This window comes from Leuresthes tenuis, unplaced genomic scaffold, assembly GCF_036924035.1.
Source record: "Leuresthes tenuis unplaced genomic scaffold, fLeuTen1.0.hap1 SCAF_12, whole genome shotgun sequence".
NCBI lineage: Eukaryota > Metazoa > Chordata > Actinopteri > Atheriniformes > Atherinopsidae > Leuresthes > Leuresthes tenuis.
The window spans coordinates 12,654,496-12,677,072 of record NW_027325366.1 but is presented as its reverse complement, the minus strand read 5'-3'; the positions used below and the strand labels follow the sequence as shown (position 1 = coordinate 12,677,072).

At 42.5% G+C, this 22,577-nt stretch overlaps 4 non-coding genes across 4 annotated transcripts; all 4 read right to left on the bottom strand.

Annotated features, from left to right (window-relative positions):
- Positions 1-207: 207 nt before the first annotated feature.
- On the bottom strand, positions 208-391 carry LOC140320559 (U2 spliceosomal RNA). Its single transcript, XR_011918394.1, has one exon. It is a non-coding gene; the product is annotated as a U2 spliceosomal RNA (small nuclear RNA).
- Positions 392-699: 308 nt separating this feature from the next.
- On the bottom strand, positions 700-813 carry LOC140265994 (U5 spliceosomal RNA). The gene has a single exon (XR_011906669.1). It is a non-coding gene; the product is annotated as a U5 spliceosomal RNA (small nuclear RNA).
- Positions 814-16,106: 15,293 nt separating this feature from the next.
- On the bottom strand, positions 16,107-16,290 carry LOC140320558 (U2 spliceosomal RNA). Its single transcript, XR_011918393.1, has one exon. It is a non-coding gene; the product is annotated as a U2 spliceosomal RNA (small nuclear RNA).
- A 308-nt stretch (positions 16,291-16,598) lies between these two features.
- LOC140265993 (U5 spliceosomal RNA) lies at positions 16,599-16,712 on the bottom strand. Its single transcript, XR_011906668.1, has one exon. It is a non-coding gene; the product is annotated as a U5 spliceosomal RNA (small nuclear RNA).
- Positions 16,713-22,577: the final 5,865 nt, after the last annotated feature.

Genomic DNA, 22,577 nt, shown 5'->3' with positions numbered 1-22,577 from the left:
TATTGAGGCTTTGTTCTGACCACTCATTCGGTGTCGCGTTTATTTCAAGCAATTCTCCCGGTTAGCCCACACTCGGCTCGCTCCCAGAGCTGTGTTAAAGTCTACTTCGCATTCACTCTCTTTTCTCAGCAGATTAAAAGAAAGTTTCATCTTGGGCTCCCTGAAACTTCCATCCTGCACCGCTGTTTGCTTTTTCACAAGAGCAGAGAAGAGCGCACCGTTCCCAGCGGCACTGCAGTACTGGGTCGATGCTTGGAGTGAACGGAGCAAGCTTCTTTTTCAACTCCTATTCTTAAAAATCCATTTAATATGTAGTCCTCGTATAGAGGACATATTAAACTGATAAGAACAGATACTACACTTGATCTTAGCCAAAAGGCCGAGAAGCGATAACTGTCCACTGTTTCAGGTCCGAGGGCCCTTGCTGGCACAATGCGCACTTGTAGCAGTGTTCTTTTTATGGCCATAGGTGGCCAGAGTGTCACGTTGCACCTCCGCCCACCCGCTGCACTGAGCACTCTTCAGCCCTTTTAAATGGTATAACTTTGCACTCCCGCATGCTCCAGCAAGCACCATTCAAGCAACAACTTTGCACTCCAGCTTCGAACATCGGCACAATCGAAACAAGTAAGGCGACTCTACTCAGAGAAGTCACTCTGCACAGTAACAAGATTTCTTTTGCACAGACAGAAAGGGCTTCACCCGCAAAGGTAAAGCCTGCCAAAAATAGAAACAACTCATTAGTGCTGCTCTCCACGAAAGTCTTTAGTAAAAGGCGAAAGACTTGTATGTTATGAAGAGAAACCAGAGTACGATTATCCGTCAGTGCGGGAGCAGGGCATCAGGCTAGTTGCCATAGCCACCTTCCCCATGGTGAGCGTTGCTTGGTTGAAACGCTTGCCCCTGTGCAATCGACAAGGCAGCAACAAAAAACACCACGGGAACACCGTATTGAGGCTTTGTTCTGACCGCTCATTCGGTGTCGCGTTTCTTTCAAGCAATTCTCCCGGTTAGCCCGCACTCGGCTCGCTCCCAGAGCCGTGTTAAAGTCTACTTCGCATTCACTCTCTTTTCTCAGCAGACTCTTGGGAATTTATCTATAAAATGAATTCCTTCACTCAAACTATGTTAAAACTGCTTTGTCCTTCATATTTACCATGTCTAGAAAGATTTAAACAAAAAAAAAACAATGTTGTACTTTGCAGTAAAAGAAAGAGCAAATCTAAAGTTTCAGGAATCCGAGAATAAGCTTACTTTCATGAGTTCTTCACGATTTCGGATTTTGCTATAAAATGAATTCCTTCACTCAAACTAAATTAAAACTGCTAAACCGCTAATCTGTTACATGTAAGGCAGATGTCAAATTCACCGAAATAGGATCTAAGGGTATTCGGCCAATCGAGCTGTAGCAGCTTTGGTAAAAGAGTATAAGTTGAAGAGTTTGTGAATAAAGGTGTGCGCACACATAGTGAGCTGTAGGAAAATAGGCAGGGAGCAATGCCGGCTGGGGTATATGTTCTTGTATGTTGTCTGACTGTTTGATTTGAATGTGTTGTGTAAGTGTCCTGTTGAATGTTACATGTTTGGGCTTTGACACTTCACTGTGGTTGTTAACTGTGTGGTGTGTCCTGAAATGTTATATGTTTGGGCTGTGTGACATGCTTAATGCTTGTCAGTAGCTACCCACTTATTCATATATAGCAACTGACAACATAAGAAGTCTGGACATACTTTGATAGTAGTTGTAGAAGTATCCTTATTGATAATAGATAAACTAATTCATAGTGATAGAACAGTAGATGAACAGGTGCCTGCACATGTCTCACGAAAATAAAATGGGTGTATGATTGCTGACGGCAGAGCAATACTGCCAAACTTATGAGTTCTTGTGGCAAACTTGATTCAGTGTCTTGACGTGTATACGCTGTTTCGCTGACTTGATTGTCACAAGAAACAAAGTGTGTTTGATAAGATCCGACCATTTTATTACGGGAGGATCAGTATGTATGGATTCTGATGTGACTGATAAACCCATTCGTATCTTAAGCATAATCTAATACGTGAGACAACGCCCTGGCACACAATCAAAAAAAAAAAAGAGAGAGCGGTTTTGTGTCCCCACAGTCCATAATGTAGAAAAGAGAGAAAAAAGCCTTTCTGATTTGGTGTGTGTGCTCACAGTGCAGAGTGTAGAGAAAAGAGAGAAAAGAAAGCCGTTTTGGTGTCACAGGTGTTGTGACTTACACACACACATTTCTGAATTGAGAAAGGAAATTATTTTAGAGGAAGCACTAGAGTTTAGATCCCACATTTGTTGATAGGCATTCATTTATTTCTTCACTTCTGATGAAGTTTCAACAATAAACAACAAACTTTGTATTATGAGAAAGAACCAGACTCATTCTTCAGGAATCCGAAAATAAGCTCTATTTTACGAGTTATGCACGAATTCGGATTCTCCTATAAAACGAATTCCTTAACTCTAACCAAGTTAAGACTGCTTTGTCCTTCATATTTATTCTTGTCTAATCAAGTTTCAACGATAAACAACGTTGTACTTTGTAGAATGAGAAAGAACTTCTTCAGCAATAAGCATCTCTCGACATATGATGAAATACAGATTTTGCTATAAAATTAATTCCTTCTATCAGCCTGACTTAAAACTGTTTGTCCTCCTTATTTATCCACTTCAAATCAAGTTTCAACAATTAAAAAAATGTTGTAGTTTGAGAAAAAACAACTTAATCTTAAGCAATCAGTAGGGTAAGAAAGGGTAAGAAAAGGTGCAAATGCCAACGATACATCACTAAAAGGTGGAGCGGAAGTATTCGGCTGCAAGTAGGTGCGAATGCCTGACAATGTATGATCAAAAGAGGGAGCGGAGGTTTTCGGCTGCAAGGTCTGAATGTCCAACCATAATTTGTAAAAACCGGGGAAGAAAAGGCTCGAAAGCCCGACTATACACCATCAAAAGCGGGAGCGGAGGTGTTCGGCTGCAAGTAGGTGTGAATGTTCGACCATAATTTGTAAAAAGCGGGTAAGAAAAGGTTCGAATGCCCGACTATATATTAACCAAAGCAGGAGGAGAGGTCTTCGGGTAAGAGTGGGTGAGAATTTACAACCATAATCTATAAAATGCGGTGAAAAAAAAGGTGTGAATACCCCATAGAACACTAAAAGGTAGAGCGGAAGTGTTCGGCTGCAAGAAGGTGTGACTGTTCGACTATATTTGGTGAAAAGCAGGTGAAGCAAGGTCTGAATGCCCAACCTTACATCATCAAAAACGAGATCAGAGGTGTTTGGCTGCAAGAAGGCCATAGTTTGCCAAAAGCGGGTAAGCTGCGAATGACCGACTAAATATCAACAAAAGTGGGGGCGGAGGTCTTCGGATGCAAGTGGGTGTGAATATCCCACCATACAAGTATGGTGGAGAGGAAGCTGTGAATGGCCGACCATAATAAAAAGCAGGTGAGAAAAGGTGCGAATGTCCAATCATGCATGATCAAAACAGGGAGTGGAGGTGTTTGGCTGCGACAAGGTGTGTATGTCCACCCATAATTAATGAAAAGCGGGCAACAAGTAGGTTTGAATACCCATCATCAAAAGCAGGAGTGGATGTGTTCGGCTACAAGAAGGTTTGAATGTCTGACCATAGTTTGTAAAAAGCGGGTAAGAAAAGGTTCGAGTGCCCGAACATACACCATCAAAAGAGGGAGCGGAGGTGTTCCGCTGTAAGAAGGTGTGAATGTCCAACAATAGTTGGTAAAAAGCGGGTAAGAAAAGGTTAAAATACCCGACTGTACACAATCAATAGCGGGAGCGGAGTTGTTCGGCTACAAGAAGGTGTGAAAGTCCGACCATTGTTTGTAAAAAGCGGGTAAGAAAAGGTGTGAATGCCCGACAATGTATGATCAAAAGAGGGAGTGGAGGTTTTCGGCTGCAAGAAGGTCTGAATGTCCATCAATAATTGCTAGAAAACATGAAAGAAAATTTTCGAAAATCAAACCACACATGATCATAAGTGGGAGAGGAGGTGTTCAGCTGCAAGAAGGTGTGAATGTCCACCCATAATACCTGAAAAATGGGTAAAAAAAAGGTGCGAATGCCCAACCATACATCATCAAAAGCAGGAGTGCATGTGTTCGGCTACAAGAAGGTGTGAACGTCCAACCAAAGTTTGTAAAAAGCAGTTAAGAAAAGGTTCGAATATCCAACCATACATAATCAAAAGCGGGAGCAGAGCTGTTCGACTGCAAGTAGGTGTGAATGTCAGATCATAATTTGCAAAAAGCTGATGAGAAAGGTTGAGAATGCCCGACTATACACCATCAAATGCGGGAGCGGAAGTGTTCGGCTGTGAGTAGGTGTGAATGTCAAACCATAATTGCTGAAAAATGTGTTAGAAAAGACTAGAATGCCGGACCATACATCATCAAAAGCGGGAAAAGTGGTGTTCGGCTGCAAGTAGGTGTGAATGTCCAGCCATAATTACTCACAAACCGGTAAGAAAAGGTATTATTGCCAGACCATACATTATCAAAACAGGGAGCGGAGGTGGTTCAGCTGCAAGGTGTGAATGTCTGACTAAAGTTTATAAAAAGCGGGTAAGACAAGGTGCGAATGCCTGACAATGTATGATCAAATGAGGGAGCGGAGGTTTTCGTCTGCAAGGTCTGAATGTACAACCATAATTTGTAAAAACCGGGGAAGAAAAGGCTCGAAAGCCCGACTATACACCATCAAAAGCGGGAGCGGAGGTGTTCGGCTGCAAGTAGGTGTGAATGTTCGACCATAATTTGTAAAAAGCGGGTAAGAAAAGGTTTGAATGCCCGACTATATATTAACAAAAGCGGGAGAAGAAGTCTTCGGATAAGAGTGGGTGAGAATTTCCAACCATAATCAATAAAATCCGGTGAAAAAAAAGGTGTGAATACCCCATAGAACACTAAAAGGTGGAGCAGAAGTGTTCGGCTGCAAGAAGGTGTGACTGTTCGACTATATTTGGTGAAAAGCAGGTGAAGCAAGGTCTGAATGCCCAACCTTACACCATCAAAAACGAGATCAGAGGTGTTTGGCTGCAAGAAGGCCATAGTTTGCCAAAAGCGGGTAAGCTGCGAATGACCGACTAAATATCAACAAAAGTGGGGGCGGAGGTCTTCGGATGCAAGTGGGTGTGAATATCCCACCATACAAGTATGGTGGAGAGGAAGCTGTGAATGGCCGACCATAATAAAAAGCGGGTGAGAAAAGGTGCGAATGTCCAATCATACATGATCAAAACAGGGAGCGGAGGTGTTTGGCTGCGACAAGGTGTGTATGTCCACCCATAATTAATGAAAAGCGGGCAACAAGTAGGTTTGAATACCCATCATCAAATGCAGGAGTGGATGTGTTCGGCTACAAGAAGGTTTGAATGTCTGACCATAGTTTGTAAAAAGCGGGTAAGAAAAGGTTCGAGTGCCCGAACATACACCATCAAAAGAGGGAGCGGAGGTGTTCCGCTGTAAGAAGGTGTGAATGTCCAACAATAGTTGGTAAAAAGCGGGTAAGAAAAGGTTAAAATACCCGACTGTACACAATCAATAGCGGGAGCGGAGTTGTTCGGCTACAAGAAGGTGTGAAAGTCCGACCATTGTTTGTAAAAAGCGGGTAAGAAAAGGTGTGAATGCCCGACAATGTATGATCAAAAGAGGGAGTGGAGGTTTTCGGCTGCAAGAAGGTCTGAATGTCCAACCATAATTTGTAAAAACCGGGGAAGAAAAGGCTCGAAAGCCCGACTATACACCATCAAAAGTGGGAGCGGAGGTGTTCAGCTTAAAGACGGTCTGAATGTCCATCAATAATTGCTAGAAAACATGAAGGAAAATTTTCGAATATCAAACTGCACATGATCATAAGCAGGAGAGGAGGTGTTCAGTTGCAAGAAGGTGTGAATGTCTACCCATAATTACTGAAAAATGGGTAAGAAAAGGTGCGAATGCCTAACCATACATCATCAAAAGAGGGAGCGGAGGTGTTCCGCTGTAAGACGGTGTGAATGTCCGACCATAGATGGTAAAAAGCGGGTAAGAAAAGGTTAAATTACCCGACTGTACACAATCAAAAGAGGGAGCGGAGTTGTTCAGCTAAGAGAAGGTGTGAAAGTCTGACCTTGGTTTGTAAAAAGCGGGTAAGAAAAGGTTCGTATGCCCGAATATACATCATCAAAAGCGGAAGCGGAGGTGTTCGGCTGCAAGATATTGTGAACGTCCGACCAAAGTTTGTAAAAAGCAGTTAAGAAAAGGTTCGAATATCTAACCAAACATAAGAATGAGTCTTTTCCGCTGTAGAATGCCCGACTATAGACCATCAAATGGGGGAGCGGAGGTGTTCGGCTCTGAGTAGGTGTGAATGTCCGACCATAATTGCTGAAGAATGTGTTAGAAAAGGTAAGAATGCTGGACCATACATCATCAAAAGCGGTAGAGGTGGTGTTCGGCTGCAAAAAGGTGTGACTGTTCGACTAAAGTTTGTAAAAAGTGGGTAAGACAAGGTGCGAATGCCTGACAATGTATGATCAAAAGCGGGAGCGGAGGTGTTCAGCTGCAAGAAGGTCTACATGTCCATCAATAATTGCTAGAAAACATGAAAGAAACTTTTCGAAAATCAAACCGCACATGATCATAGGTGGGATAGGAGGTGTTCAGCTGCAAGGTGTGAATGTCCACCCATAATTCCTGAAAAATGGGCAAAAAAAAGGTGTGAATGCCCAACCATACATCATCCAAAGCAGGAGTGCATGTGTTCGGCTACAAGAAGGTGTGAACGTCCAACCAAAATATGTAAAAAGAAGTTAAGAAAAGGTTCGAATATCCAACCAAACATAATCAAAAGCGGGAGCAGAGCTGTTCGACTGCAAGTAGGTGTGAATGTCAGATCATAATTTGCAAAAAGCTGATGAGAAAGGGTGAGAATGCCCGACTATACATCATCAAATGCGGGAGCGGAGTTGTTCGGCTGTGAGTAGGTGTGAATCTCCGACCATAATTGCTGAAAAATGTGTTAGAAAAGGTAAAAATGCCGGTCCATACATCATCAAAAGCGAGAGAGGTTGTGTTCGGCTGCAAGTAGGTGTGAATGTCCAGCCATAATTACTCACAAACGGGTAAGAAAAGGTAGTATTGCCAGACCATATATGATCAAAACAGGGAGCGGAGGTGGTTCAGCTGCAAGAAGGTTTGAATGTCAAACTAAAGTTCAAATATATTAACAAAAGCGGGAGGAGAGGTCTTCGGATGAGAGTGGTTGAAAATTTCCAACCATAATGTATAAAATGCGGTGAAAAAAAAGGTGTGATAGAACACTAAAAGGTGGAGCGGAAGTGTTCGGCTGCAAGAAGGTGTGAATGTCCGACTATATTTGGTGAAAAGCAGGTGAAGCAAGGTCTGAATGCCCAACCTTACATCATCAAAAGCGAGATCAGAGGTGTTTGGCTGCAAGAAGGCCATAGTTTGCCAAAAGCGGGTAAGGTGCGAATGTCCGACTAAATATCGACAAAATTTGGGGCGGAGGTCTTCGGATGCAAGTGGGTGTGAATATTCCACCATACAAGTATGGTGGAGAGGAAGCTGTGAATAGCCGACCATAGTTTGGAAAAAGCGGGTAAGAAAAGGTTTTAATGCCCGAACATACACCATCAAAAGAGGGAGCGGAGGTGTTCCGCTGTACGAAGGTGTGAATGTCCGACCATACTTGGTAAAAAGCGGGTAAGAAAAGGTTAAAATACCCGACTGTACACAATCAATAGCGGGAGCGGATGTGTTCGGCTACAAGAAGGTGTGACAGTCCGAAATGAAAAGCGGGCAACAAGTAGGTTCGAATGCCATACCATACATCATCAAAAGCACGAGTGGATGTGTTCGGCTACAAGAAGGTTTGAATGTCCGAGCATAGTTTGTAAAAAGCGGGTAAGAAAAGGGTCGAATGCCCGAACATACACCATCAAAAGAGGGAGCGGAGGTGTTCCGTTGTAAGACGGTGTGAATGTCCGACCATAGTTGGTAAAAAGTGGGTATGAAAAGGTTCGAATGCCCAAATTCGGCTGCAAAAAACTGTGTTCGGCTGCAAAAAGGTGTGATTGTTCGACTAAAGTTTGTAAAAAGCGGGTAAGAAAAGGTGCGAATGTCCGACAATGTATGATCAAAAGAGAGAGCGGAGGTTTTTGGATACACGAAGGTTTGAATGTCCTACCATAGTTTGTAAATAGCGGGTAAGAAAAGGTTCGAATGCCCGACTGTACACAATCAATAGCGGGAGCGGAGTTGTTCGGCTACAAGAAGGTGTGAAAGTCCGACCATGGTTTGTAAAAAGCGGGTAAGAAAAGGTTCGAATATCCAACCAAACATAATCAAAAGCGGGAGCAGAGCTGTTCGACTGCAAGTAGGTGTGAATGTCCAGCCATAATTACTCACAAACGGGGGAAGAAAAGGTAGTATTGCCAGACCATACATGATCAAAACAGGGAGCGGAGGTTCAGCTGCAAGGTGTGAATGTCTGACTATAGTTTGTAAAAAGCGGGTAAGACAAGGTGCGAATGCCCAACAATGTATGATCAAAAGAGAGAGCGGAGGTGTTCGGCTGCAAGGTCTGAATGTCCAACCATAATTTGTAAAAACCGGGTAAGAAAAGGCTCGAAAGCCCGACTATACATCATCAAAAGCGGGAGCGGAGGTGTCCAGCTGTGAGTAGGTGTGAATGTCCGACCATAATTGCTGAAAAATGTGTTAGAAAAGGTAAGAATACTGGACCATACATCATCAAAAGCGGGAGAGGTGGTGTTCGGCTGCAAGAAGGTGTGAAAGTCCGACAATGGTTTGTAAAAAGCGGGTAAAAAAAGGTTCGAATGCCCGAATATACATCATCAAAAGCGGAAGCGGAGGTGTTCGGATGCAAGAAGGTGTGAACGTCCGACCAAAGTTTGTAAAAAGCAGTGAAAAGCGAGAAAAAGCATTTCGTGAGTTCTGCATGATTTGGGATTTTGCTTGTAAAATGCATTACTTCACTCAAACTATGTTAAAACTAATTTGTCCTTCATATTTACCATGTCTAGAAATATTTAAACAAAAAAACAACGTTGTACTTTGCAGTAAAAGAAAGAGCAAATCTAAAGTTTCAGGAATCCGAGTATAAGCCTGCTTTAATGTGTTCTGCACGATTTCGGATTTTGCTATAAAATGAATTGCTTTGCTCAAACCAAGTTAAAACTGCTTTGTCCTTCCATATTCATCAATGTCTAGATCGACTTCAACAAAGAAAAACATTGGACTTTGCAGTAGAAGAAGTTGAAATCCATCTACACATTGATAAATATGAAGGACAAAGCAGTTCCCACTTGCCCATAAGAAAATAAGCTTATTCTCGGATTCCTGATCCTTCAGTTTTGCTCTTTCTTCTACTGCAAAATACAATGTTGTTCTTTGTTGAAGTCGATCTAGACATTGATAAATATGAAGGAAAAAGCAGTTTTAACTTGGTTTGAGTGAATGAATTCATTTTATACATAAAATCCGAAATCGTGCAGAACTCATGAAAATAAGCTTATTCTCGGATTCCTAAAACTTTTGATTTGCTCTTTCTTTTATTGCAAAGTACAACGTTGTTTTTTTGTTTAAATCTATCGAGACATTGATAAATATGAAGGTAAAAGCCGTTTTAACATAGTTATGTGAAGGAATTAATTTTATAGATAAAATCCCAAATCATGCAGAACTCCTCAAAAGGGAGGTATGGCTTAATCACAAGTGTGGCTCTTTCTCATTCAGGGTAATATGAGGAAGTTTATGCTTGAAATATATGTAGAAATGGGTACATATGAAGGACAAAGCAGTGTTAACTTAGTTTGCGTGAAGAAATTCATTTTATACATAAAATCCGAAATCGTGCAGAACTCATGAAAATAAGCTTATTCTCGGATTCCTAAAACTTTTGATTTGCACTTTCTTTTACTGCAAAGTACAACGTTGTTTTTTGTTGAAATCTATCTAGACATTGATAAATACCAGCCGAAACTCTGCTGCCGCTTTTGATAATTTATGGTTGGGCATTCTTACCTTTTCTTACCCGCTTTTTACAAATTATGATCTCACATTCACACCTACTTGCAGTCGAACACCTTCTCATCCACTTATGATCATGTGCGGTTGGGCTTTCGCACCTTTTCTTACCCATTTTTCAGTAATTATGGGTGGACATTCAGACCTTCTTGCAGCCGAAAACCTCCGCTCCTCTTTTGATCATACATTGTCGGGCATTCACACCTTGTCTTACCCGCATTTTACAAACTTTAGTCGGACATTCAAACCTTCTTGCAGCTGAACCACCTCCGCTCCCTGTTTTGATCATATATGGTCTGGCAATAGTACCTTTTCTTACCCGTTTGTGAGTAATTATGGCTGGACATTCACACCTTCTTGCAGCCGAACACAACCTCTCTCGCTTTTGATGATATATGGTCCGGCATTCTTACCTTTTCTAACACATTTTTCAGCAATTATGGTCGGACATTCACACCTACTCACAGACGAACACCTCCGCTCCCACATTTGATAGTGTATAGTCGGGCATTCTCACCCTTTCTCATCAGCTTTTTGCAAATTATGATCTGACATTCACACCTACTTGCAGTCGAACAGCTCTGCTCCCGCTTTTGATTATGTTTGGTTGGATATTCGAACATTTTCTTAATGCTTTTTACAAACTTTGGTTGGACGTTCACACCGTCTTGCAGCCGAACACCTCCGCTTCCGCTTTTGATGGTGTATAGTCGGGCATTCGAGCCTTTTCTTACCCACCTATTACTTACTATGGTTGGACATTCAAACCTTCTTGTAGCCGAACACATCCGCTCCTGCTTTTGATGATGTATGATTTGGCATTCGCACCTTTTCTTACCCATTTTTCAGTAATTATTGGTCGGACATTCAGACCTTCTTGCACCTGAACACCTCTGCTCCCGCTTTTGATGGTGTATAGTCGGGCTTTCGAGCCTATTCTTCCCCGATTTTTTAAAATTATGGTTGGACATTCAGACCTTGCAACCGAAAACCTCCGCTCCCTCTTTTGATCATACATTGTCGGGCATTCGCCCCTTGTCTTACACGGTTTTTACAAACTTTAGTCAGACATTCACACCTTGCAGCTGAACCACCTCCATTCCCTGTTTTGATCATGTGTGGTCTGGAAATACTACCTTTTCTTCCCCCGTTTGTGAGTAATTATGGCTGGACATTCACACCTACTTGCAGCCGAACACCACCTCTCCCGCTTTTGATGATGTATTGTCCGGCATTCTAGTCTTTTCTATCACATTTTTCAGCAATTATGATCTGACATTCACACCTACTTGCAGTCGAACAGCTCTGCTCCCGCTTTTGATTATGTTCGGTTGGATATTCAAACCTTTTCTTAACTGCTTTTTACAAACTTTGGTCGGACGTTCACACCTTCTTGCAGCCGAACACCCCCGCTTCCGCTTTTGATGGTATATATTCGGGTATTCGAACCTTCTCTTACCCGCTTTTTACAAACCATGGTTGGACTTTCATACCTTCTTGTAGCTGAACAACTCCACTCCTGCTTTTGATGATTTATGGTTGGACATTCGCATCTTTTCCTACCCATTTTTCAGTAATTATGGGTGGATATTCACATCTTCTTGCAGCTGAACACCTCCTCTCCCGCTAATGATCATGTAAGGTTTGATATTTGAAAATTTTCTTTCATGTTTTAAAGCAATTATTAATGGACATTCACACCTACTTGCAGCCGAACACCACCTCTCCCGCTTTTGATGATGTATGGACCGGCATTCTTACCTTTTCTAACACATTTTTCAGCAATTATGGTTGGAAAATCACACCTACTCACAGCCGAACAACTCCGCTACCGCATTTGATGGTGTATAGTCGGGATTTCTCACCCTTTCTCATCAGCTTTTTGCAAATTATGATCTGACATTCACACCTACCTTCCAGTGGAACAGCTCTGCTCCCGCTTTTGATTATGTTTGGTTAGATATTCGAACCTTTTCTTAACTGCTTTTTTACAAACTTTGGTCGGACGTTCACACATTCTTGCAGCCGAACACCTACGCTTCCGGTTTTGATAGTGTATATTCGGGCATACGAACCTTTTCTTACCCGCTTTTTACAAACCATGGTCGGACTTTCACACCTTCTCTTAGCTGAACAACTCCGCTCCCTCTTTTGATTGTGTACAGTCGGGTATTTTAACCTTTTCTTACCCGCTTTTTACCGACTATGATCGGACATTCACACCGTCTTACAGCGGAAAACCTCCGCTCCCTCTTTTGATGGTGTATGTTCGGGCATTCGAACCTTTTCTTACCCGCTTTTTACAAACCAGGGTCGGACTTTCACACCTTTTAGTAGCCGAACAACTCCGCTCCCGCTATTGATTGTGTACAGTCGGGTATTTTAACCTTTTCTTACCCGCTTTTTACCAACTATGGTCGGACATTCACACTGTCTTACAGCGGAACACCTCCGCTCCCTCTTTTGATGGTGTATGTTCGGGTATTCAAACCTTTTCTTACCCGCTTTTTCCAAACTATGGTCGGCTATTCACAGCTTCCTCTCCACCATATTTGTATGGTTGGATATTCACACCCACTTGCATCCGAAGACCTCTGCCCCAAATTTTGTTGATATTTAGTCGGACATTCGCACCTTACCCGCTTTTGGCAAACTATGGCCTTCTTGCAGCCAAACACCTCTGATCTCGCTTTTGATGATGTAAGGTTGGGCATTCAGACCTTGCTTCACCTGCTTTTCACCAAATATAGTCGGACATTCACACCTTCTTGCAGCCGAACACTTCCGCTCCACCTTTTAGTGTTCTATCACACCTTTTTTTCACCGCATTTTATACATTATGGTCGGAAATTTTCAACCACTCTCATCCGAAGACCTCTCCTCCCGCTTTCTTTAATATATTTGAACTTTAGTCGGACATTCAAACCTTCTTGCAGCTGAACCACCTCCGCTCCCTGTTTTGATCATATATGGTCTGGCAATACTACCTTTTCTTACCCGTTTGTGAGTAATTATGGCTGGACATTCACACCTACTTGCAGCCGAACACAACCTCTCTCGCTTTTGATGATGTATGGACCGGCATTTTTACCTTTTCTAACACATTTTTCAGCAATTATGGTCGGAGATTCACACCTACTCACAGCCGAACAACTCCGCTCCCGCATTTGATGATGTATAGTCGGGCATTCTCACCTTTTTTTTTTTTTTTGCCCATTTTTCAGGAATTATGGGTGGACATTCACACCTTGCAGCTGAACACCTCCTATCCCACTTATGATCATGTGCGGTTTGATTTTCGAAAATTTTCTTTCATGTTTTCTAGCAATTATTGATGGAAATGTAGACCTTCTTGCAGCTGAACACCTCCGCTCCCGCTTTTGATCGTACATTGTCAGGCATTCGCACCTTGTCTTACCCACTTTTTACAAACTTTAGTCGAACAGTCACACCTACTTGCAGCCGAACACAACCTCTCTCACTTTTGATGATGTATGGACCGGCATTCTTACCTTTTCTAACACATTTTTCAGCAATTATGGTCGGAGATTCACACCTACTCACAGCCGAACAACTCCGCTCCCGCATTTGATGGTGTATAGTCGGGCATTCTCACCCTTTCTCATCAGCTTTTTGCAAATTATGATCTGACATTCACACCTACTTGCAGTCGAACAGCTCTGCTCCCGCTTTTGATTATGTTTGGTTGGATATTCGAACCTTTTCTTAACTGCTTTTTACAAACTTTGGTTGGACGTTCACACCTTCTTGTAGCCGAACACATGCACTCCTGCTTTTGATGATGTATGGTTGGGCATTCGCACCTTTTTTTTACCCATTTTTCAGGTATTATGGGTGGACATTCACACCTTCTTGCAGCTGAACACCTCCTCTCCCACTTATGATCATGTGTGGTTTGATTTTCGAAAATTTTCTTTCATGTTTTCTAGCAATTATTGATGGACATTTAGACCTTCTTGCAGCTGAACACCACCTCTCCCGATTTTGATGATGTATGGACCGGCATTTTTACCTTTTCTAACACATTTTTCAGCAATTATGGTTGGAGATTCACACCCACTCACAATCGAATAACTCCGCTACCGCATTTGATGGTGTATAGTCGGGCATTCTCACCCTTTCTCATCAGCTTTTTGCAAATTATGATCTGACATTCACACCTACTTCCAGTCGAACAGCTCTGCTCCCGCTTTTGATTATGTTTGGTTAGATATTCGAACCTTTTCTTAACTGCTTTTTACAAACTTTGGTCGGACGTTCACAATATCTTGCAGCCGAACACCTCCGCTTCCGCTTTTGATGGTGTATATTCGGGCATACGAACCTTTTCTTACCCGCTTTTTACAAACCAAGGTCGGACTTTCACACCTTCTCTTAGCTGAACAACTCCGCTCCCTCTTTTGATTGTGTACAGTCGGGTAATTTAACCTTTTCTTACCCGCTTTTTACCATCTATGGTCGGACATTCACACCGTCTTACAGCGGAACACCTCCACTCCCTCTTTTGATGATGTATGGTTAGGCATTCGCACCTTTTCTTACCCATTTTTCAGTAATTATGGGTAGACATTCACACCTTCTTGCAGCTGAACACCTCCTCTCCCGCTTATGATCATGTGCAGTTTGATATTCGAAAATTTTCTTTCATGTTTTCTAGCAATTATTGATGGACATTTAGACCGTCTTGCAGATGAACACCTCCGCTCCCACTTTTGATGGTGTATAGTCGGGCTTTCGAGCCTTTTCTTCCCCGGTTTTACAAATTATGGTTGGACATTCAGACCTTCTTGCAGCCGAAAACCTCCACTCCCTCTTTTGATCATACATTGTCGGGCATTCGCACCTTTTCTTACCCGCTTTTTACAAACCATGGTCGGACTTTCACACCTTTTAGTAGCCGAACAACTCCGCTCCCGCTATTGATTGTGTACAGTCGGGTATTTTAACCTTTTCTTACCCGCTTTTTACCAACTATGGTTGGACATTCACACCTTCTTACAGCAGAACACCTCCGCTCCCTGTTTTGATTATGTATGGTTTGACATTCGCACCTTCTCTCACCCGCCTTTTACTATGGTCGGCCATTCACAGCTTCCTCTCCACCATACTTGTATGGTGGGATATTCACACCCACTTGCATCCGAAGACCTCTGCCCCCACTTTTGTTGATATTTAGTCGGTCATTTTGATTATGTATGGACCGGCATTTTTACCTTTTCTAACACATTTCTAAATTGAGAAAGGAAATTATTTTAGAGGAAGCACTAGAGTTTAGATCCCACATTTGTTGATAGGCATTCATTTATTTCTTCACTTCTGATAAAAATGATAAGACTGACCTAAAGAATTGGAGGCCCATCACACTTTTAAACTTTGACTGTAAACTTTTTAGCAAGGTTTTAACGACACGGATTTCCTCTGTTTTAGAGGAGGTAATTCACCCAGACCAGGCTTGTGCCATCTCAGAGAGACAACTCACCGACAGCCTCGTACTGATTCGAGACATCATTGATTACGCTAGAGACAGAAACACCCGGCTTGTCATCTTAAATTTAGACTTTGAAAAAGCTTTTGATCGGGTCTCGCATCAATATCTCTTTCAGGTGTTGCAGCCATCGAATAGGGCCCGATTGTTCCTACTTGGTGAGATTTGCTTGGTTGAGACGCTTGCTCCCCCCCCTTGCTCCTCGGCTGACCAAGTAGGAACAATCGGGCCCTATTCGATGGCTGCCTTGTCTTTTACTCTGTGCAAAAGACAAGGCAGCCACAAACACCACGGGAACACCGTATTGAGGCTTTGTTCTGACCACTCATTCGGTGTCGCGTTTATTTCAAGCAATTCTCCCGGTTAGCCCACACTCGGCTCGCTCCCAGAGCTGTGTTAAAGTCTACTTCGCATTCACTCTCTTTTCTCAGCAGATTAAAAGAAAGTTTCATCTTGGGCTCCCTGAAACTTCCATCCTGCACCGCTGTTTGCTTTTTCACAAGAGCAGAGAAGAGCGCACCGTTCCCAGCGGCACTGCAGTACTGGGTCGATGCTTGGAGTGAACGGAGCAAGCTTCTTTTTCAACTCCTATTCTTAAAAATCCATTTAATATGTAGTCCTCGTATAGAGGACATATTAAACTGATAAGAACAGATACTACACTTGATCTTAGCCAAAAGGCCGAGAAGCGATAACTGTCCACTGTTTCAGGTCCGAGGGCCCTTGCTGGCACAATGCGCACTTGTAGCAGTGTTCTTTTTATGGCCATAGGTGGCCAGAGTGTCACGTTGCACCTCCGCCCACCCGCTGCACTGAGCACTCTTCAGCCCTTTTAAATGGTATAACTTTGCACTCCCGCATGCTCCAGCAAGCACCATTCAAGCAACAACTTTGCACTCCAGCTTCGAACATCGGCACAATCGAAACAAGTAAGGCGACTCTACTCAGAGAAGTCACTCTGCACAGTAACAAGATTTCTTTTGCACAGACAGAAAGGGCTTCACCCGCAAAGGTAAAGCCTGCCAAAAATAGAAACAACTCATTAGTGCTGCTCTCCACGAAAGTCTTTAGTAAAAGGCGAAAGACTTGTATGTTATGAAGAGAAACCAGAGTACGATTATCCGTCAGTGCGGGAGCAGGGCCTCAGGCTAGTTGCCATAGCCACCTTCCCCATGGTGAGCGTTGCTTGGTTGAAACGCTTGCCCCTGTGCAATCGACAAGGCAGCAACAAAAACACCACGGGAACACCGTATTGAGGCTTTGTTCTGACCGCTCATTCGGTGTCGCGTTTCTTTCAAGCAATTCTCCCGGTTAGCCCGCACTCGGCTCGCTCCCAGAGCCGTGTTAAAGTCTACTTCGCATTCACTCTCTTTTCTCAGCAGACTCTTGGGATTTTATCTATAAAATGAATTCCTTCACTCAAACTATGTTAAAACTGCTTTGTCCTTCATATTTACCATGTCTAGAAAGATTTAAACAAAAAAAAAACAACGTTGTACTTTGCAGTAAAAGAAAGAGCAAATCTAAAGTTTCAGGAATCCGAGAATAAGCTTACTTTCATGAGTTCTTCACGATTTCGGATTTTGCTATAAAATGAATTCCTTCACTCAAACTAAATTAAAACTGCTAAACCCCTAATCTGTTACATGTAAGGCAGATGTCAAATTCACCGAAATAGGATCTAAGTGTATTCGGCCAATCGAGCTGTAGCAGCTTTGGTAAAAGAGTATAAGTTGAAGAGTTTGTGAATAAAGGTGTGCGCACACATAGTGAGCTGTAGGAAAATAGGCAGGGAGCAATGCCGGCTGGGGTATATGTTCTTGTATGTTGTCTGACTGTTTGATTTGAATGTGTTGTGTAAGTGTCCTGTTGAATGTTACATGTTTGGGCTTTGACACGCTTCACTGTGGTTGTTAACTGTGTGGTGTGTCCTGAAATGTTATATGTTTGGGCTGTGTGACATGCTTAATGCTTGTCAGTAGCTACCCACTTATTCATATATAGCAACTGACAACATAAGAAGTCCGGACATACTTTGATAGTAGTTGTAGAAGTATCCTTATTGATAATAGATCACTAATTCATAGTGATAGAACAGTAGATGAACAGGTGCTTGCACATGTCTCACGAAAATAAAATGGGTGTATGATTGCTGACGGCAGAGCAATACTGCCAAACTTATGAGTTCTTGTGGCAAACTTGATTCAGTGTCTTGACGTGTATACGCTGTTTCGCTGACTTGATTGTCACAAGAAACAAAGTGTGTTTGATAAGATCCGACCATTTTATTACGGGAGGATCAGTATGTATGGATTCTGATGTGACTGATAAACCCATTCGTATCTTAAGCATAATCTAATACGTGAGACAACGCCCTGGCACACAATCAAAAAAAAAAAAGAGAGAGCGGTTTTGTGTCCCCACAGTCCATAATGTAGAAAAGAGAGAAAAAAGCCTTTCTGATTTGGTGTGTGTGCTCACAGTGCAGAGTGTAGAGAAAAGAGAGAAAAGAAAGCCGTTTTGGTGTCACAGGTGTTTTGACTTACACACACACATTTCTGAATTGAGAAAGGAAATTATTTTAGAGGAAGCACTAGAGTTTAGATCCCACATTTGTTGATAGGCATTCATTTATTTCTTCACTTCTGATGAAGTTTCAACAATAAACAACAAACTTTGTATTATGAGAAAGAACCAGACTCATTCTTCAGGAATCCGAAAATAAGCTCTATTTTACGAGTTATGCACGAATTCGGATTCTCCTATAAAACGAATTCCTTAACTCTAACCAAGTTAAGACTGCTTTGTCCTTCATATTTATTCTTGTCTAATCAAGTTTCAACGATAAACAACGTTGTACTTTGTAGAATGAGAAAGAACTTCTTCAGCAATAAGCATCTCTCGACATATGATGAAATACAGATTTTGCTATAAAATTAATTCCTTCTATCAGCCTGACTTAAAACTGTTTGTCCTCCTTATTTATCCACTTCAAATCAAGTTTCAACAATTAAAAAAATGTTGTAGTTTGAGAAAAAACAACTTAATCTTAAGCAATCAGTAGGGTAAGAAAGGGTAAGAAAAGGTGCAAATGCCAACCATACATCACTAAAAGGTGGAGCGGAAGTATTCGGCTGCAAGTAGGTGCGAATGCCTGACAATGTATGATCAAAAGAGGGAGCGGAGGTTTTCGGCTGCAAGGTCTGAATGTCCAACCATAATTTGTAAAAACCGGGGAAGAAAAGGCTCGAAAGCCCGACTATACACCATCAAAAGCGGGAGCGGAGGTGTTCGGCTGCAAGTAGGTGTGAATGTTCGACCATAATTTGTAAAAAGCGGGTAAGAAAAGGTTCGAATGCCCGACTATATATTAACCAAAGCAGGAGGAGAGGTCTTCGGGTAAGAGTGGGTGAGAATTTACAACCATAATCTATAAAATGCGGTGAAAAAAAAGGTGTGAATACCCCATAGAACACTAAAAGGTAGAGCGGAAGTGTTCGGCTGCAAGAAGGTGTGAATGTCTGACCATAGTTTGTAAAAAGCGGGTAAGAAAAGGTTCGAATGCCCGAACATACACCATCTTCTTCCGCTGTAAGAAGGTGTGAATGTCCGACCATAGTTGGCAAAAAGCAGGTAAGAAAAGGTTAAAATACCCGATTGTACACAATCAATAGCGGGAGCAGAGTTGTTCCGCTACTAAAAGGTGTGAAAGTCCGACCATGGTTTGTAAAAAGCGGGTAAGAAAAGGTGCGAATGCCCGACAATGTATGATCAAAAGAGGGAGCGGAGGTTTTCGGCATAAACAAGGTCTGAATGTCCATCCATATTTTGTAAAAATCTGGGAAGAAAAGGCTCGAAAGCCCGACTATACACCATCAACAGCTGGAGCGGAGGTGTTCAGCTGCAAGAAGGTCTGAATGTCCATCAATAATTGCTAGAAAACATGGAAGAGAATTTTCGAATATCAAACCGCACATGATCATAAGCGGGAGAGGAGGTGTTCAAATGCAAAAAGGTGTGAATGTCCACCCATAATTACTGCAAAATGGGTAAGAAAAGGTACAAATGCCCAACCATACATGATCCTAATAGGGAGCGGAGGTGTTTGGCTGCGACAAGGTGTGTATGTCCACCCATAATTAATGAAAAGCGGGCAACAAGTAGGTTTGAATACCCATCATCAAAAGCAGGAGTGGATGTGTTCGGCTACAAGAAGGTTTGAATGTCTGACCATAGTTTGTAAAAAGCGGGTAAGAAAAGGTTCGAATGCCCGAACATACACCATCAAAGGAGGGAGCGGAGGTGTTCCGCTGTAAGAAGGTGTGAATGTCCAACCATAATTGGCAAAAAGCAGGTAAAAAAAGGTTAAAATACCCTATTGTACACAATCAATAGCGGGAGCAGAGTTGTTCCGCTACTAAAAGGTGTGAAAGTCCGACCATGAATTGTAAAAAGTGGGTAAGAAAAGGTGCGAATGCCCTACAATGTATGATCAAAAGAGGGAGCGGAGGTTTTCGGCTGAAAGAAGGTCTGAATGTCCATCCATAATTTGTATAAATCGGGGAAGAAAAGGCTCGAAAGCCCGACTATACACCATCAACAGCTGGAGCGGAGATGTTCAGCTGCAAGAAGGTCTGAATGTCCATCAATAATTTCTAGAAAACATGGAAGAGAATTTTCGAATATCAAACCGCACATGATCATAAGCGGGAGAGGAGGTGTTAAAATGCAAAAAGGTGTGAATGTCCACCCATAATTACTGCAAAATGGGTAAGAAAAGGTACGAATGCCCAACCATACATCATCAAAAGCAGGAGTGGATGTGTTCGGCTACAAGAAGGTTTTAATGTCAGACCATAGTTTGTAAAAAGCGGGTAAGAAAAGGTTAGAATGCCCGAACATACACCATTAAAAGAGGGAGCGGAGGTGTTCCACTGTAAGAAGGTGTGAATGTTTGACCATAGTTGGTAAAAAGCGGGTAAGAAAAGGTGAAAATACCCGACTGTACACAATCAATAGCGGGAGCGGAGTTGTTCGGCTACTAAAAGGTGTGAAAGTCCGACCCTGGTTTGTAAAAAGCGGGTAAGAGAAGGTGCGAATGCCCGACAATGTATGATCAAAAGAGGGAGCGGAGGTTTTCGGCTGCAAGAAGGTCTGAATGTCCAACAATAATTTTGTAAAAACCGGGGAAGAAAAGGCTCGAAAGCCCGACTATACATCATCAAATGCGGGAGCGGAGGTGTTCAGCTGCAAGAAAGTCTGAATGTCCATCAATAATTGCTAGAAAACATGAAAGAAAATTTTCGAATATCAAACCACACATCATCATAAGCGGGAGAGGAGGTGTTCAGCTGCAAGAAGGTGTGAATGTCCGATCATAGTTTTTAAAAAATGGGTAAGAAAAGGTGCGAATGCTCAACCATACATCATCAAAAGCAGGAGTGGATGTGTTCGGCTAAAAGAAGGTTTGAATGTCCGACCATAGTTCGTAAAATGCGGGTAAGAAAAGGTTCGAATGCCCGAACATACACCATCAAAAGAGGGAGCGGAGGTGTTCCGCTGTAAGACGGTGTGAATGTCCAACAATAGTTGGTAAAAAGCGGGTAAGAAAAGGTTAAAATACCCGACTGTACACAATCAATAGCGGGAGCGGAGTTGTTCGGCTACAAGAAGGTGTGAAAGTCCGACCATGGTTTGTAAAAAGCGGGTAAGAAAAGGTTCGAATGCCCGAATATATACCATCAAAAGCGGAAGCGGAGGTGTTCGGCTGCAAGAAGGTGTGAACGTCCGACCAAAGTTTGTAAAAAGCAGTGAAGAAAAGTTTCGAATATCCAACCAAACATAATCAAAAGCGGGAGCAGAGCTGTTCGACTGCAAGTAGGTGTGAATGTCAGATCATAATTTGCAAAAAGCTGATGAGAAAGGTTGAGAATGCCCGACTATACACCATCAAATGCGGGAGCGGAAGTGTTCGGCTGTGAGTAGGTGTGAATGTCAAACCATAATTGCTGAAAAATGTGTTAGAAAAGACTAGAATGCCGGACCATACATCATCAAAAGCGGGAATAGTGGTGTTCGGCTGCAAGTAGGTGTGAATGTCCAGCCATAATTACTCACAAACCGGTAAGAAAAGGTATTATTGCCAGACCATACATTATCAAAACAGGGAGCGGAGGTGGTTCAGCTGCAAGGTGTGAATGTTTGACTAAAGTTTATAAAAAGCGGGTAAGACAAGGTGCGAATGCCTGACAATGTATGATCAAATGAGGGAGCGGAGGTTTTCGGCTGCAAGGTCTGAATGTACAACCATAATTTGTAAAAACCGGGGAAGAAAAGGCTCGAAAGCCCGACTATACACCATCAAAAGCGGGAGCGGAGGTGTTCGGCTGCAAGTAGGTGTGAATGTTCGACCATAATTTGTAAAACGCGGGTAAGAAAAGGTTTGAATGCCCGACTATATATTAACAAAAGCAGGAGGAGAAGTCTTCGGATAAGAGTGGGTGAGAATTTCCAACCATAATCAATAAAATGCGGTGAAAAAAAAGGTGTGAATACCCCATAGAACACTAAAAGGTGGAGCAGAAGTGTTCGGCTGCAAGAAGGTGTGACTCTTCGACTATATTTGGTGAAAAGCAGGTGAAGCAAGGTCTGAATGCCCAACCTTACATCATCAAAAACGAGATCAGAGGTGTTTGGCTGCAAGAAGGCCATAGTTTGCCAAAAGCTGGTAAGCTGCGAATGACCGACTAAATATCAACAAAAGTGGGGGCGGAGGTCTTCGGATGCAAGTGGGTGTGAATATCCCACCATACAAGTATGGTGGAGAGGAAGCTGTGAATGGCCGACCATAATAAAAAGCGGGTGAGAAAAGGTGCGAATGTCCAATCATACATGATCAAAACAGGGAGTGGAGGTGTTTGGCTGCGACAAGGTGTGTATGTCCACCCATAATTAATGAAAAGCGGGCAACAAGTAGGTTT